Here is a 17432-nt window from a genome sequence, read left to right as displayed (position 1 = left end):
TGGTCTACACAGACAATATGTAGACATAATGGTCCTTGAAGACGAGATGATAAATGCAAGTCTGATTTTTCTAATTGATAGAAAACTACCAGGAGTATAAGGGCATTTTTCTCAATGCGTGAGCTCCCCACCATCTTCCTCCATGTAATCTCTTAAACAAGCACTGGCACAGCCAATAAGTCTAACATTTGGGACCTTCTATTGAGCCATGCAGCACATAATCAGACTACCCAATGCGTCACAAAGCCTAAAATAATTAAATGAAAAAGGTCAGATACTTAACTACCTTCCAGAGTGTCCTAAATGCTCTCGGTTTAGAACCAGTTTGAGGCTCAGCCAATGACAGAAGAATTGAGGTGGGCCTATGGAAACCTGCAATGAACTTCGGGCCCTTCTGAGGGCATAAACCAGATGAAACGAGTGTAATACTGCTAATCTTTCTAGCCAATCGGAAACAGGTAACCATTTTTCAGCCAACGGTAAACCACAATATAGTTTACATGGCCACACAGCCAATAAAATTACTGGCAAGCTCTCCCTAGCCAATCTCTTAATAGGTTTAACTGCAACCAATCCACGAAGAGATCAGTTTACTATTACTTAACCAATATGTTTGGTCCTTTGATTGGTTGGAAGAACGCGCTTTCTCTGCTAATTTGGGATGACCCGCCTGGCCCTGTTAAGATGGTACTGCTGGTGGTGTGTGGAGAAATTCTCCATGGATAATTAAGAACCGGTGTGCTTTGTGAGGAGTAATGCGACAGTTTTGTAACAAATTTCATATTTATTACACTTTTGGGTGGTATTGCGTTAGTCAGTTTAAAAGGTAAGCCACCGGTACACTTTAATACTCGAACATGTTCATGTAGTTTCTGGTGACCGCTGGGTCGTAGGACTCAAGACAATTTTACATCAATGGAAAAGCCTCCTCGCTCAGAGATTAGTAAACTTCGAGGTGCTTTATAATCAGTGCTGTACGTTAGGTAGTTCACACGCCTGTTGGTATACATGCCTGCTCTGAGCACAGGGCAGTGCACCAGAGGACAGTAACTAAGCTGGTGAGAGGAGGGCATTTGAGAGTCTAACCCGCTGGCGCAGGCAGCTGAAACAAGAGCCACTGCAGTGTGAAAGTTACTGTGGTTGTACAGGCACCAGCCGAGCAGCAAGCCATATAAGTACCTCCACAGAAACAAGAGAACGCTTTTGTGTCATCTAAACGTATGCAACTTCAAATACGCACTTTAGGACTTTTTTTTTAACTCATGTCAGTAAGGTCTTAAAATTTGGTGACACAAAGTACACTTGTTTCTACCTGTGTTTGACAGGCTTGCCATTTGTCTTCCGATGGAAAAATCTTTGAAGACACTTATAAAGAATACTGGTGAGGCACTGAACGCACAGCACCATCAATGCTGCAGAGACACTGAACATATTTACAAGTTTTTTTTTGCAAAGACTACGTTTGGACTTTAAAAGCTGTCCGCTCGCAGAATATTGCGGTGTTAAAAAGCAAAACAGACTAATAAAATAGCACAAAAAAGTGCTCTGAGATACAGAGTGGAGTTTGGAATACTAGCAAAAAAACAATAGTGCCCTGAAATTACTAGTTCGGCACTAAAGTGGGATGATACTAGAAGTTAGGTGCTGCTCCATGGGCACAAGACAGGACAAACATGAAAGATTACCCACTAGCAAGCAAGCCTTTTTAAAGGACAATTGAAGTAAGAAATAAAAGGGCAAGCGGCAGGCTTTAAGCCCACAGAGTGAATACAGCATGTCTCAAAAAAGACAGTGCATGTGCTGTCTAGCCTCGACCTGAAATGGCTGGCAATCAAAAGCAGGCTGCACTGCAGTTCACATTACACTGTTGAAAATACCCGATTGCAGCACGTATTTTAAAACCTCACTTTGAACATGAAGGCACAGCATTGTCTGCCAACGGTTATCACACCAATGAATCTTAAAACAGAAATTAGTCCACTTCTGAAATAAGGGAAAGCAAAAAGCATTTGATAGCTGCTCCAGTAATCTAAATAGCATAGAAAAATGTAGACGACTATTTAACTGGCAAAGTTAGGGTCACAAAGTAACACCTTTGCTATTAAGAAACGAACTTATAAAATGGCAAGGCTCATCCTTTTTAGCTCTTCCCCCACCTCAGCAGTTCAAGGAAAACTTCAAAAGTTTCCATAACAATTTAAAAGTACGCCAATGTTTTTTTTACCATGTTCTATCTACCATGCAGCCCTTCCTAAGTGAGGCACTGCAGATGGGACAGTCTAAACATCCCCTCACCATCCAACACACTATAGCAGGTTCAGTGCGAGAAGAATGGTGTACACTCACACTTTAGTGTTTTATACACTATGCAACAAATCCCTGTTTGGTACAACATGGTGGCAAATAGGTTTGGGGACTGTGCTTTCTCGATTAAGCACTGCATCTCTTGAGCAAAGAAAAGTATCCAACGGTTATAAGGCAACCCCCAACCCTACTAATTTCCGATTTAGAATTCTATTTTAAACCTGAATCACTCTGGCCAGGCATGCTGAACTACTACTTCCAATGTCGCTAGGAACTGAAGCTACTCCAGGAGTCATTTTTCAAGCTAGACACTGACTCCTGGTTCTAAGCTATGCTCCCTTTTTAAGATCAATTCCCAGGCAGGTGACGGTGCTTCCGATTAGGGATTGGTGGGACTGGAGGGAGGGAAGCCTTAGGTTTTTATGTCCAGTTTGCCCCAGTGGACCATCTACATAGTTCTTACAAATCCACTAAAGAACAGCAATGTCAAAGGGTTTACCCGTTTTCTCCCAAAAAACAGAACCTGCAAGCACACCCAATGCTGGTCTTGCTTAAAGGAGACCTATGAGCAGGTTTTGATAGAGGTCGTAGGAATGCTACAGGCCAATTAATTTGCATATTATCAGATTCTAAATTAACACTTAAAGCCAGTCAAACAAAGTTTGCTTTTAAGCTTTTTCAGCAATAATGTTCATGTTCTTGGTGGTATTCTTCTATTTTCATAAGTCAAGATGAAAATACCTCTGCGTGGAGATCCTGAATTAGATGCTGAACACACGAAAGGATTCTCACTAAGATCATTGACCTACCCGCTTTTCGCATTACGTTCCTGTCGAACTAAACAATCGGTCCCTTGGTTTAATAAAAAGCTGCGATCCAGTAAAAAACATTGTAAGCGTCTGGAAATAAAATGGTGGAAAAAATTATTATACTGTACCTAAGGCGTACTATACCCTGGTACGGCTAGAAAGAAGAAGAAAAAAAAAACATCTTTGAGAAAAAAACTGAACCATTGGATAAAAACAAAGTAAATTCCAATATTGTAAAACATTCTTGAATCCAGAGGTGTTAACCAAACGTCAGCAATCTTCCATTAAATGGTGTAAACCGTTGGCAGAGTATTTCCACGATAAGATAACTACAATCTAAGCAAGTTTGTTGAATGTTACTCAGACAGCAGAAAGTTTCAGCGAGGTGGCGGATTTTAGTAGAAAAACTAGAGTCGCTCACTATACCCATCCTCCCTTATCATTCTATGTATGAATCTCTAATGGCCATTAAGGGTCTTAAGACAGGGTTCCTATCTAACCCTGGCACGTCCGGCTTACTCGCCAAAGTGGCCCAGGCTATCAATTCAGTTGTAAACAGTCATGAAAGAACCACTGTTTTCTGGAAATGTGCCCACCAAATGGAAACATTTTAAAAGTTTACCTTCACTTAAAAAGTCAACGGCTGACCCAAAAGTTCAAGTCAACTATTGGCCAATTTCCCTAATTCCAGCTTTAAAAAAAAAAAAATCTTACAAAAGAATGTAAACTCACGCAGCTCGGGTTACCTTGAAAACAACAACCTCCGTCAGTCGGGCTTCAGAGCAAACTATAGCACGGAAACAGCTCTGTTATCAGTAGTCTACCACATCAAAGGCACACTAAATACTGGGGGGCAAGGCTATCTTGATCTCGTTAATACATCGAGACCTTTCTATAGTACACCACGAGACATTGTTGGCTCGCCATCAGTGGACTTTGATTGGAGGTCTAACCCTGAAGTGGCTGACCTTTCTGAACAGAAGTCAGGAAGTATGGATTCCTCCATGTTCATTACCCATTCATGAATTGGCTGTGGGAGTTCACCAGTACACATTGAGTCCCACCTTATTCAATGCCTACCTTACACCCCTAGACGTCCTGGCTGATGCTCAGGGGCGAAGGTAATATATGTGGATGACTCAGCTGCTCTTTATCTGTGTAAAAGGGGATGATTTTGATGGAAGGGCTATCAAGTCCTCTCTCTCCAATATGTTCAACTGGCTATCCTCGAACCAACTAAAATGCAACCCTGATAAAATTGAGATTGTGTTCTTGGTGACTCCTCACCTAAGGTGTGAAGGACTTGGTGGCCTCCAGACATTCCTCCCCCAGGTACACCACAAAAGCTTGGTAAAAAACCCAGGAAACAAAATGGGCAGTAGTGCCCTTGTCCTTCCAACTGCAAATTCAGTCAATGTTGGGATCCCGTTTTAGGCTATTACGCTCTTTGAAAAATGTTTTCCTTTTCTATTGGTAGAAACCAGGAAAATGGGAGTCCGAGCCCTGCTGACCTCCAGGCTTGACTATGGAAATGCTCTAAGCCTCCCAGATTTTTTTTTTTTTTTTTTTTTTAAAGTGGTGTACAAGTGGTCCAGAATGCAGCAGCCAGATTAACTCTTAATCTTGCCACAAGAACGCACACGTCTCCACACTTCAGGGCGTTTCACTGGCTCCCCATTAAAAAGAGGATTCTTCATAACACACAGGTCCTGGCTCAAAGCCCTGCATGAGAAGGAAGCTGTGTACCAAAGGATGACACTGATGGGAATGGAGGACATTATCAGTAGACCCATCACAAAACATGGTCATCAATACACGGTCTCTGGAAGGTTGCACACTTTGCCAAGTTAATGGTTAATTAACGCACTGCTATGTAAAAACAGCCTTACATTTTCTGTGCAGCCAAGAATTAAATCTCAGCAAGGTAAAATATTGTATGCTCCGTGACAGGTCATCCAGCAAATCCCAATGTCTTTTCCAGGATAGCATAATCAACTAGGGAAATTTTAGCTTTTGACTTAAGCCCATCTGCTGGGGGCAGTTCTGGAAAGAACTTAGCATTAGCTGCATCTTTGGCGCTTTGCAAAAACGCTATGACAAAAGCTGCTCTAAAGGAAGAAAAACACTCCTTTTTAAATCAAGCTTCCACAAAATATAACACCTTTTATATAATCCTACACCTAAATACAGGACATATGTTGGCGCTTAAGAGTAAAGCTTTACCTTTTTAAATGATAGTATCTTTGATTTCAGTTAGTCTTCCCCACTTTGAAAGACAACTTATTCCAATTCCATTTAACAAGTTTACAGCTCACATTTCGATTTGCGAACAGACACCCCACAAAACAGGATTGCCAACTCGGCAGTTTTAATCCCTTAACTGGCAATACAAAATTAAGTTAAATTGCTAAGAATTAATGTAGAAACTTAGAAAAGAATTTGAATTGTGATATAACGTGATGCGTCAAAGACAAGTCACTAGCAGATCAGACAAAAATGATAGGGCTGTAAGTTGACAGAAGTGAGGAAATGTTAAAAGTCAAATTATCATCCTGCTATCACAACACCCAAAACTCATATTTGAAAGTTAACAATTTTAATCAGTTGAGACACACTGAGAAAAGAAAATCGGGGGATAAAGATAATAATTTGTGGCGTGCCTAATATATAAAGTAAACTAAATTAAGGAACCAGCTAGTCATTAAAACATCAAATGTCAATACTTTGCAAATGGGAGCGAACAGCAATGTATATGAACAAAACTAGTATTGCTAATAACAGTAAAAGGATTGTATCTTATGAAATGAAATCACTAGTATTGTAAACAATTGGCATAGACTGTCATACTGCTATCAGTTTTCCAAAAATCCATCTCAGTCTTCATATTTTATACATTCCCATACGTAATGGTATGGCACCATCCCTACTTTCCACCCAATTGCTATTTCTGGAACAATCATTTTGCATCCCCTCACCAGATCTTACTCGGATTACCACGTATTTTAAAAATTAACAGCATAATAAGTTAGAAGTCATTAAAGAGCACATTCAACAACAAAAAAGCTATTAGATGGCTTCAGCGCTGCTGCTTTATAAAAAGGAAACAAAAAACTACTATGAATTAATAAAGTAAGAAATTAAGCACACCATACACAACCAAAGCCTAAAGAGCAATAGTTAGGAGGATGTTTTGCACCTCGTTCAAAGATTAGCTAAAAATAAGTATGAAACCCGTCATAAAAGTGAAGCATTGCACCAGACGAAAAGTTCCTCTGTCTGTGTGTAACACACACAGCACTCAAATATTTTGTTTGCGCACATCTAGGCTGTTTGCGGTCTAAATCCTCTATATTCCTTTGTTTGCATCAAACAAAATAGTTTTAAGGCCTAGGTAAAGCTATGTCTATTCAGTGGTTCTACGAGAGGATCCTTTTGCCTTTTCACATTTTGCTTCAGAGTACAGACCCTACAGCTCTGCAGCCACAGTGGCAACATACTAAAAGGAAATGCTTAAAACATGTCTGCACGACAGAGGGATCTAAAGAATTCACATTCATTTTTAAACCCCCCTAATGGAGTCAGACACCAAAGTACCTAAAATTGACATTGAAGTATATGCACATATGAAGTTTTGATAACAAGCAGTGTCGTCCTGTTCAGAACAAGACTTTGTTTATATGAATGCGTACATTTTAATCAATTAAATGCTGTTGTAAACATCACAAATTCGATATGATCAAGTGGTTTTAATCTGCTATTTAAAACACGTCAACTGAGCATCCTTAGTAGGTGCGCAGACTCATAACAGGACACCTTAATTTCTGTATTCACATTTACAGAGCAAAGGGGTATACTATTAGCAGGACACCAGATGACTGGCGGCTAGTACTGAATACGATCGCACTCTTGAGTTAAGAGAGTGTCTCCCTCTTGTACTCGAAGTTAAATTCAATAGTTCATCTTAAGGTGAATAATTACTCAGGTCGTATTGGTGTAACCGTTCTTAGTTCTTTTTTTTCATCTTGGGTTAATCAATAACCAATCTTTACCTTTAGAACGTTCATAAATACTTTGAATTAGAATTCATTCAAAGTGCCCAATGCATTTCGGGCATGCAAGCCCTTCATCAGGGGCTAATGTACTGTAAATGTAAGGCATACAGGGTATCTGCGTAAGGTACACAACTTGAACTTTATGAAGAATGGTACGAAGGTGAATCGGTTAACATGGTGATAGACCGGTTAATGCAAACGTGCATATGGTGTAAGAACCTGATATACTGATGCATGCAATATGGTCAGTTGAAATGACGGACACGAGAATGTGAAGGGTTAGTGGTGAGAAAAAGTTTAGGAGTTTAGTGAAATCGGCAGTGACCGTGAGATACCGAACAAGGAGGGACGGAAGGTGTTTGATTATATACGTAGGTGAGCAATCAAAAATACGATATAAACCGTGCCGTAGGTGCCATGCGTTTAGTGGGATGTGTGATTAGAAGAAGGTGGCCATGTCGTAGAACTTGCAATCTGGTCGAAGTCGAAAAGCAACGTGATGAAAGATAAGTGTCTGAGTGAGCTAACCATAGGTGAATGAAAACCTCACGTGTATCTGGATTCGAAATTTAAAAAAAAAAAAAAAAAATCCACTGGTGGCTGTAGAGAGCGGATAGCAGCCACGGTCGGTAGTAGGAGTAACTGCAGGGCGGTGACGTGGGTAGGGGGAGGGGCAGGAAACTATGGATTACGGAGGTTTACAGGTAAGTTAACATATAAATTGATACAACTAATTTCGTTGCGTGCACAGCATCGCATTTGGGGATGCAGTGCACGCAACGAAATTCGTTTTTATTAATTTATATGTTAATTTACCTGTAAACCTCCGTAATCCATAGTTTACTAGCCCCCACCCTGCCCCTCCCCACGTCACCGCCCTGCAGTTACTCCTACTTCTGACCGCGGCTGGCGGATAGTGAAGATATAACATGCAGCTTTGTATTTAACCATGCTACAGTGAACTGGTGGGGGGTAGAGAGTACTTACTAAAGTGTACGTGGTGAATATACACACGTGTAAATAGGTTCGGAATTCACTGGTGCCTGTAGCCAGAACGAAGCAATAGTATAACGTGCGGCTCTCAAATACAACGTGCTCTGGTAAAACGATCGGGTGGTGAAGATTACTTACTAAGATGCTTTGGTTAATCGATCGTCTTCTCGCAAATTCGCAGTCAAAATGTGATCAGATGGTGTTACCGGAACTGAATACGAGTGCCCCTGTGACCCGGAAGCGACAAAAGTGATCTAGGCGGGATTTCGATGTGTCCCACTATAGTGGAGTGGATATAAAAAGTGTTTTTTTTCAGATCGCCTGTCTTTGGCTTATTTCGATGGTGTAATAAAGTTCAATTAGGAACTTGAGGGTGAATGTGGTGAGATGGTCAGGAGAGACATGGGTGCCGTATGTCGACCGGTGTTTGCCTATGTATCAAATATTGAAGTGAAGGTTGTAAATTGTAAGATGTTAAAAGGGTGAAAATGGAAAGTGGTAGAAGATGGTAAAACATGTATAGCCGGATAAATTAACTAAGGATGCACTTATCTGATAACATTCACCATATGCTGAATAGTCATTCTAATGGCAAAGGATATAACGATGTGTAAACCGGCAAAGAATATACTAATCAAATAATATGGGACGCGTGGTGAATAACCTGTCAATCTTTGGTTGATGGCTTTTTTAGAAACGTACAGCAACTGTTTAATGTTGAAATGTGTTGAAGTGGTGCTTGCGCTGGTTCCCTTGAAAAGGTAGTATATCTGTTGGGTTTCATCCAGAGTGTATACAAAAGTGTCAGCTCTGTGATCAGTGGTCTTTGCAAGGTCATCCAGTGACATGTTGGGTGCGTACTCTGTGGTACTCAGGTTGGGTAATCAGATACATGAGTTTTCATTCACCTACGGTTAGCTCACTCAGACACTCATCTTTCATCACGTTGCTTTTCAACATAGACCAGATTGCAAGTTCTACCACACGGCCACCTTCTTCTAATCACACGTCCCACTGAACGCATGGTACCTACGGCACGGTTTAAATCGTATTTTTGATTGCTCACCTACGTATATAATCAAACACCTTCCGTCACTCCTTGTTCGGCCGATTTCACTAAACTCAAATGTTTTCACACCACTAACACTTCACATTCTCGTGTCTATCATTTCAACTGACCATATTACATGCATCAGTATACCAGGTTCTTACACCACATGCATGTTTGCATTAACCTGTCTATCACCATGTTAATCGATTCACCTTCGTACCATTCTTCATTAAGTTCAAGTTGTGTACCTTACGCTGATACCCTGTTTTCCTTGCATTTACAGTACATTAGCCCCTGATGAAGGGCTTGCATGCCTGAAATGCATTGGGCACTTGGAATTAATTCTAATTCAAAGTATTTATGAACTTTCTAAAGGAAAAGATTGGTTATTGATTAACCCAAGATGAAAATAAAGAACTAAGAACAGTTACACCAATACGACCAGAGTATTTATTCACCTTAAGATGAACTATTGAACTGAACTTCGAGTGCAAGAGGGAGACACTCTTAGCTCAAGAGAGTGCGATCGAGTTCTACTATTATCCTCATACTCAGGAGGACTTACCTGATTGCACCACCGACCTGACTACCGTATCCACTACCATAATTTAACCGCCCGGAGTGCGCTAAACCGTTCATTTCACGCTAGTACTGAATAACCTACCTTTGTGCCTGGCTACTATAACCATCATAAAATGTGATTTCCACATATCTGCAAGACTTACAAGTTTCGCAAGTATTACTCAATTTAATAAGTTGAACATGAGCAATCTTATAAAAGCACAGAACCTTCACCTGCAGAAACAATGTACTGGGAGAACTTGGGGGCCAACGCAGCCGCTAAGTTGCAACTAAATGTTGGACTTGATTCAGTCAAACTGGTGTGCTTTACCACATCAATCATGTGACAGGCAGCATGAAAAGATGGTTTTAATGTCCCATAAGCTTCCATCCGCTGTTTAACTGAATGCAACCGCCCATTTGGTTGACATAGCTTTTAATAAATGCTAATTCCATCATACAAACCTTAAATTCTTTGGGACAATAATTTTAATTTGGGTTGGAAACATGTCGATTCTGCCCGTAAAGAGCGTACAATCTAATTAGTTCAGACAATATGCTAAAGCAGCATCTTAAAGGCATACAAACTATCAGAAAGGCATACATTTGTTTCTTAGTAGTCCTGTTCTCCACAAATAAAATAAGCTGATGGTTTATACAGCTGGAAAAAAATGCAACCTTGAAACACTACTCTACAGGCAAAATTAAAACAGAAAAAAAATCCAAACCAAACTGGCAACCACGGACAGTGTATGAAAGACGTTTTCATGTGAGTCATGAACGGAAAGCAAGTTAAATCAGAAAATTACAAAATACATGAATAAAAGTCTCATCCATTTTGTCTTACCAACTTTTTCATCTGATGACCCCCTTGTGGACAACTTTCAGTCCTTAGTGGCTAGAATAACCCTCCAACAATGTAAGGGCATCAAGTTTAGCCTTTCTCCGTTGGATCAAAATTAGCTCACATTCCTTCGCCGATGCTGAACTCTAAAAAATAAAATTCTAGCAAAGAATTACTTTTAGTAAATAGGTGTCCAAATCAATCATTTCTTCATAACTGGTGAAAACATTCAAATTAGGTATAAACATCTTAAAACAATTCAAGTTTAAATTAGCACACAATAAAATTCAATATATAGTTATTAAACATACAATTTGAGGCGACAAAATAGTTAAGCAATTCCTTCATCATTACAGCAGTTTCTTCTTGATGCGTTGTCCTCCAGAAACGGGCATTCTTCCTGAACCCTAAAATGAACTTAGTTTGCCTCATACAATGAAACCGGTGACCTCGCCACTGGCTCGATATTGCAACAGAAACAAAGCAGTTAACACTCTAGCACAAACTGCAAAAGTATGGCCAACATTTTACGACAATGTTTAACCAACTTCTATATGTAATCCATTCACCAGCAAATTATAGGTTAATGGCCATGTTGAGTAGAGATTGCATTTGTAGCAAGAGATGATGCCAATAAGAGGAAACTGCATTAACTGCTATGATAGATGCTGTTATAGTCAACTAATGCCACTGCATTTGAACTGAAGTCAACCCCCAGTCCACATTTCACTTAATGATAACATGGGAAAAAACAACTGTCACGATTGTCAATGGTCATGATTATGCCTTCCAAACATACATATACACACATTATATATATATATATATATATATATATACACACATCTTGATTTAGTTAGCACAAATTAGTCAGGTGACCAAAGCATTACATTAAAGTGATTCCATTGTGGCAAGGACAATCCTGTGCAAGGCTATATACTGTGGAACACCCGTCTCGGAACACGACCTTGAAGATAGCAAGACGTTCAGGATTTTTCCTAAATAGATCAGCTCTGAGTACAGAAAAAAATATCAAAAACCACACACACTAGTCCCAAAATCCCCAGACATAAGAAGCACCCTGTAATAGACTGATACTGCAACTGGCCTTAAATTGTTACTCTGAGTCACTACCTTTTACGGGTAAGCATGTAAACAAATTAAAAGGCAGAGTAATAAGGCGGCCATGTTTGGGAGGAAAGTTTTTAAAATTGGGCATATTCTGGTTTAGCATTTCCAGATAGAAATGTCAAAACGACATGGGGTCGACCAGAATTAAATTTAAAATTTTTAGAGAAGTAATTTAGTAGATCTGGTAAGGAAGAGCTTTGAAAATTGTGTAAAGCTAAACAATGTAAGTTTGTGCAGAAGAGTAGATAACTGCAGTCTAAAGAATCAAGTAACAAACGGCAGTTATGGAATTGAACAACGATCTTCTTGATGGTCAAGAAATGGAGTGGATTATTTTCCATCTTCAAATATAGATACACAGGTAATATTTGTTTTAAATTGGAGGCACCTCTGTACGGCAAAACATGCGTTAGTAACTGAAACATGCTGTGGCTACTTTGTAGATGTTGGAAATGGAAAACTATCTAAAGACTTTCGTAATTAAAATAAACCTTACAAACTTAAAAGTTCCCGTTTCAGAAAAAGAAACCTTACACACAGATTATAATCACAGATTATAATCCCCAATTAAAGACCACACTATTCAAAACACAAGCTTGGAACGAAGCTCCTAGTCGGTGAACACTTTCATGCCCACCAAGACAGTGGGCCTACGCAATTTAACAAGCTTAAAGTCCCTTCGATCTGGTGTTAAAGGCTGAGCCTTGAAATGCTTTCAGACAAGAGAAGCTTCAAAGAATAATTAACACGTCTCCTTAGCCAAACTCGTTTCACAATAGTATTTTGCTTCTTTTAGAACAGGTTATTCATGGCAAGCTGCACATAATGCTTAAAAATTGATGGGTTACTAAATAAGATTATCGACAGTTTAGAAAACCTGTCAAAGTAGCCACAAAAACAGACTGTAAACCCTGATAAGGTGAATGCTTTTATACAAGTCTATTAACCTCTTCGATGCGGCGCCGATTCCCGCTCAGCGCTGACCGTTTCTTGCGCGGGCGGGGTCATGACGGAACGGTTCCGTCATGAGCACAGCTCAACCGACGCTCATGACGGAACCGTTCCGTCATGAGCACCGAAAAGGTTAAGTATTGGTGCAGCACTAAAAAGAAGGCTTGGGCTGCTAAAGTAAGAGTCAAAACGGCATTACGTTGCTTGGTTGAGCTGAGAAAACAAAATGCTAAACCGTGCAAGGACTTTAAAATAATCTACCACGAGGTTACTTTTTCTGTCAGACCTGTAGAAATCGGGCAATATATGTGCAGTCTGAACATATTTTGCAAAATGTTACTTAATTCCTAAACTGGATTTCTGTGAAAGCGTACAATGGTTCAACAGGTCATTCGTGTGTTGACATTAAGCATTATGAAAGGAAAAGAAACAAGACTTCCTTTACAATTAAAGTACTGACATGGACACTTTACTTTTTTATATCCAAAGAGTGGGGGGTTCTGGCTTTCAGGACAGTACAAGAAAAGTTTAAGTAGATATGTGCATTAATGAAGATACCACTACGAACTGTTGGTTATAGTAGAGCAGCTTGTTGGTCAACATGTCTGTACACTTTATTAAGCATTTCCAGTTTGCACTAGTAAGCAGAACTGGAAATCACGTGGCTCAGAACAAATTTCTGAGCGACAGCTGACCTAGGACCATCGATGAGTAAGCAATGACCCTTTTTGTAGGTTTTGCTTCAGATAGGAAGCAAGTATACTTCATTTCTGTTGAGGCCATAAAAGTAATTACTACAGCACAATCCAACACGCGTAGGAAGTAATCTGTCTGCCTACTAAATAGGTGTTCAGTAACCCCAAGCCAAATTTAAAAGAGCATCTCAGTATGCAAATATAATAGAAGGAAAATACCTATTGGAACACGGTTTTATTAAGTTGGCCAACTGTAACAGTGGGACAAGGACTTTCTGTTGAAGCAAGTTGTAGCCCAATGGTTTAGGAAAGAGGCCTTTGGACTTCAGAGTGAATGCCTGGCACATAAAGCATGACTGCATTTTTCAATATATCTGGCCTCAAAGGAAGACATGCTCCTACTCTTCTGGCACATTGAAATCACGATTCCATCAAGGGGCAGTTGAGATTGAAATCAGAAAATGTACCTTCAAAAGGAGAACACATCAACAGAATATAGAAAAATATGATCCAATGAATCGCCTTTAATGATTCTGTAATTTGGCAACTGGTGGCAAAGAACTTTCCTAATTGAGACAATCTATGTGAAGAATCAAGCATTACACCATTAGAGACATAAGCTCTCGAAATATGGCCTAAAATGTGTTAAAACAAGGCCATGCACATGGTTCAGATGACACATGTAAGGGTTTCATTGAGAAAATCCCCATCCCCCCCCCCCATACTCCCGGGGTCATGACAAAGGTCGGTGAAGGTGGTAGAAAACCAACAATTATTGGCGAATAACACTGATCAAGGAGGAGGGCCGTCCTTGCAAAACTAAGAAATGTGTTTAGGTCCTTTGCATATTACCCATCAGTAACAGACGTTTAAGATGAACTGGATACACCTGTGAGGATTCATCAAAGGGGTAATTAGAAATTATAAAATGGTTGGCAGAAATATTTTACGTGAAAGAAAGGGATGTCTATAAAAGACTTAAGGCACTTTGAGTTTGTTACTATGACAATATTAAGGAATAAATCAACTTGCTTGGATTAGAATTCTCTGGGAATAGCAACTATTACACATGGGTGCCTGGGGATGTGGCTACGGGTAGTCTGGCTACAAGTAGTTTCCATAAAGGATAGAAGCAAAGCTGCATTTGGCACCCACTGAATGCAGTGGTTTTGTAGCCGACATACAAATAGTGATCCCACCAAAAATTAAATATAATTCTGGATTTTCTACATATGCAACTGGTATGGTCACTGTGTAAAACATGAACCCACACAAGAATAATTAAGTCACCAAACTACCTCAGATTTATACTGGTTAAAGGACGATTACTGCTTTCAAAGTAATGTCTTTTGTGAAGGGAATCACGGGGAAGATACTAGAACCTCATTATCTTGATATGAGAATTTTCTCGAGTCCATAATTTTGCTATGGAACAGACTAAAGTACACATTTCAGTAGTTGCAGATTGGGTTGAACTGTCTACGGTGGAAAGCAACTGGTCACAACGTTGAAAGCATAAGAGATTAAGGATTTTCTTCCAACCACTTCAGAGTTGAGCTGTAGGCTGCAAACTGCAACTTAATGGGTATGGTTGAAGTTGTAGTGTTTAGAGTAGAGAAATCTGTAGGGGGTATCCGTGACAACACCCTTTTGACCCTCTGTTCAGAAGGAGCGTTTTTCCTGCCACAATTACAGCAATCTGCAGGTTTATAATTTTATCTCTGAACAAGAAGTAGGCGCCCAAGGAACAGATGAAATAATACTGAACAGGAAGATTAAAGTTTCAGTGAATCGAAAAATATGTACAGTCTCTTGTGGAAAGAGAACGGAATATATATTTCAACTGGTTGGAAGGTTTAAGTTAAAAGAGCAAGTAAAGACTTCAGCAGTAACCATGTTCGAATGAGAATATAATGCAGAAGTATGTCTTTGTACAAGAGAAATAAAGTTATCTTGGATACTTGCCAGGAGCAGATGCTGAACTGTTGGGAAGCAACATTTGCTTTAAACCTGGGGTACACACAACTCCTCAAATTGCAAGGTCTCCCACAGTTCGGACTGCACTTATATGCAGGTGCTAGCTAAAGATGAATTAAGATCACATGCATTCATTTTCCTGGAATACAGAAATCTATGGTGTTAAGTTAGCAAGACCCTTTGTGTAGAGAGATGCAGTTTGTGATGGGAATACAGCGACATGTTTGATGTATGGATTTTTGCAATAGTTAGATTTTAGTTACTTGTGCTGATCATTAGCAGGACATGAAGTTCAATTAACAGCCTTTCTTTTTATACAAGTTCTTTGTAAGGGGCTAGAACGTAGACTGTGGAATGAAACACTACTCTAAAACCAGAATTAGCAGAAACTTTTCAAATTTGTTCAGACAATAGGAATAGGAGACTAAAGGCACTATATGGAAATAAGTTGAACTTCAGTAGATATACAATATGCTGAATTTTAGATCAGTGGAAGCCTTCCTTGGATTTTCCATAAGAGTTTCTGGGCGGAGATAGAACAGTAGCATTCTTGCTGTAGCCATAGAACAGCGGTAATGGGAAACTAGTAACAAAAACCTTTTAACATGTATGCTGTAAGAATGTTATGTAACCACACATCATAACGTAGTGTTGGCACACTCCTTTGGATCAGGTTATATTCCTTGCTTTTCCTTTTCAGGCACAAATGCAGACACCTCAAATAGCAAATAATATCAACACTCAGCATGTGCAAAGAGTTCTTCCTTAACTACATATGCATTCTAGAAATCGTCAGAAAATATACATCAAGTCATGAAGAATCATTACAATAGTAGATCGCAGTCATCATTCCGGATATCCATGTTCTCTCTGTAGGAATTACCGCTATCCTTACGGCTTAATAGAAGGAAAAAGTATATATATTTGGCCCATAGAATTTTATGGATGTTTAAATTGTACCTTCTAATTCATACAAACTCAATCATGGAATACTTCTATCAAGAAAAGGGCTTCAATCTGGTCAAAGCAGAACTGATGAGAGCCGTTTGTTGACTGATTGATACAATAGAACTCCTTACATCAATGTAGAAAGAGCAGTGGAAAATCTGTGCGAAATAAGATTTCAAACTAAAAGTATATGGTTCCAGTTTCAGACAACTTGAATGCATAAAGGAAAATAACTTCAGCATATTAACTGCCAAGCAGCTAAATAAAAATATTTAAAAAACACAAACTAAGAAAACATAAGTTTAGGAGATGGGAAATAGCCAGGTCTGAAGCTACTACCTAAAGATAAGATGACTGGTCGAGAGCAGCTAAGGAGGAAGATTATTTTGATGCTTGGCTGTCAACAATGGTAAGAATAACTACCAGTGCAAGTTTATGATCCTAAGCACAAAGGTTGAGCGTAAAGACCTTAAGGGTAAGCATAACAATGGTGTAAAGAAAAAAGAAAGGACGAAGAGCACAAAGGTGCGATGATACATCTAGAAGGCCTTTAAGACTGAATGTTCTGCAGTGTAAAAATAGGCCATTGAACACAGAAGGATGGTATTGAATGTTCAAGACCAATTAAGCAGCTGTATTTTTACACAACTCCGCCTATAGAAGAGAGCGAATTAGTACTGCACAGAATGACACAGGCGCACAAGTTAGTTTAGATGTGAACCATGTTTATTAAAAATTAAGAAAAAAAAGTGCATCGTCATTTAATGACAGGATGCGGCTAAAGTGGTACCCTTTTAGAACAAAAAGTAACTGTTAAACTTGAGATCTCTCATATATATATATATATATATATATATATATCTCTATCACGACGTGTTGAGACAAAACCCTTTTCTGGCCAGATCGTTAATTTTAATTATTCCATCTCCGCGCCATGATGATGGGATGTATGTCCGATACAACGTTCTTAACAAATGGTGATTTCTTTTCCATTAAAAGCATATGATGTGTTAACTGTTTACTGGTGTCTGTAAATGATAGGGAGCCCAAAAATCACCAACAAATACCAGGGATATGCAAAATTAGATTCATTTCATGTAGTGTAATAACATGAAA

General features: G+C 39.3%; 1 protein-coding gene across 4 annotated transcripts in view; it reads right to left on the bottom strand.

Moving 5' to 3' along the window:
• TSC22D2 (TSC22 domain family member 2) overlaps positions 1-17432 on the bottom strand; it is a 160140-nt gene that overhangs the window by 44956 nt on the left and 97752 nt on the right. For 2 of the 4 annotated variants that reach the window (XR_014970810.1, XR_014970811.1), the window contains one exon: positions 10618-10775. The exons of 1 other annotated variant lie outside the window; for it this stretch is intronic. The gene's annotated coding sequence lies outside the window, so the exon portion shown is untranslated. Of the gene's footprint in view, positions 1-10617; positions 10776-17432 lie in introns of those variants that run through there. One more of the 4 variants, XM_085635107.1, reaches the window with a different exon arrangement.

This window comes from Triturus cristatus, chromosome 11 (assembly GCF_964204655.1).
Source record: "Triturus cristatus chromosome 11, aTriCri1.1, whole genome shotgun sequence".
NCBI classification, from domain to species: Eukaryota; Metazoa; Chordata; class Amphibia; order Caudata; family Salamandridae; genus Triturus; species Triturus cristatus.
This window is presented reverse-complemented; position numbering and strand designations above follow the sequence as displayed.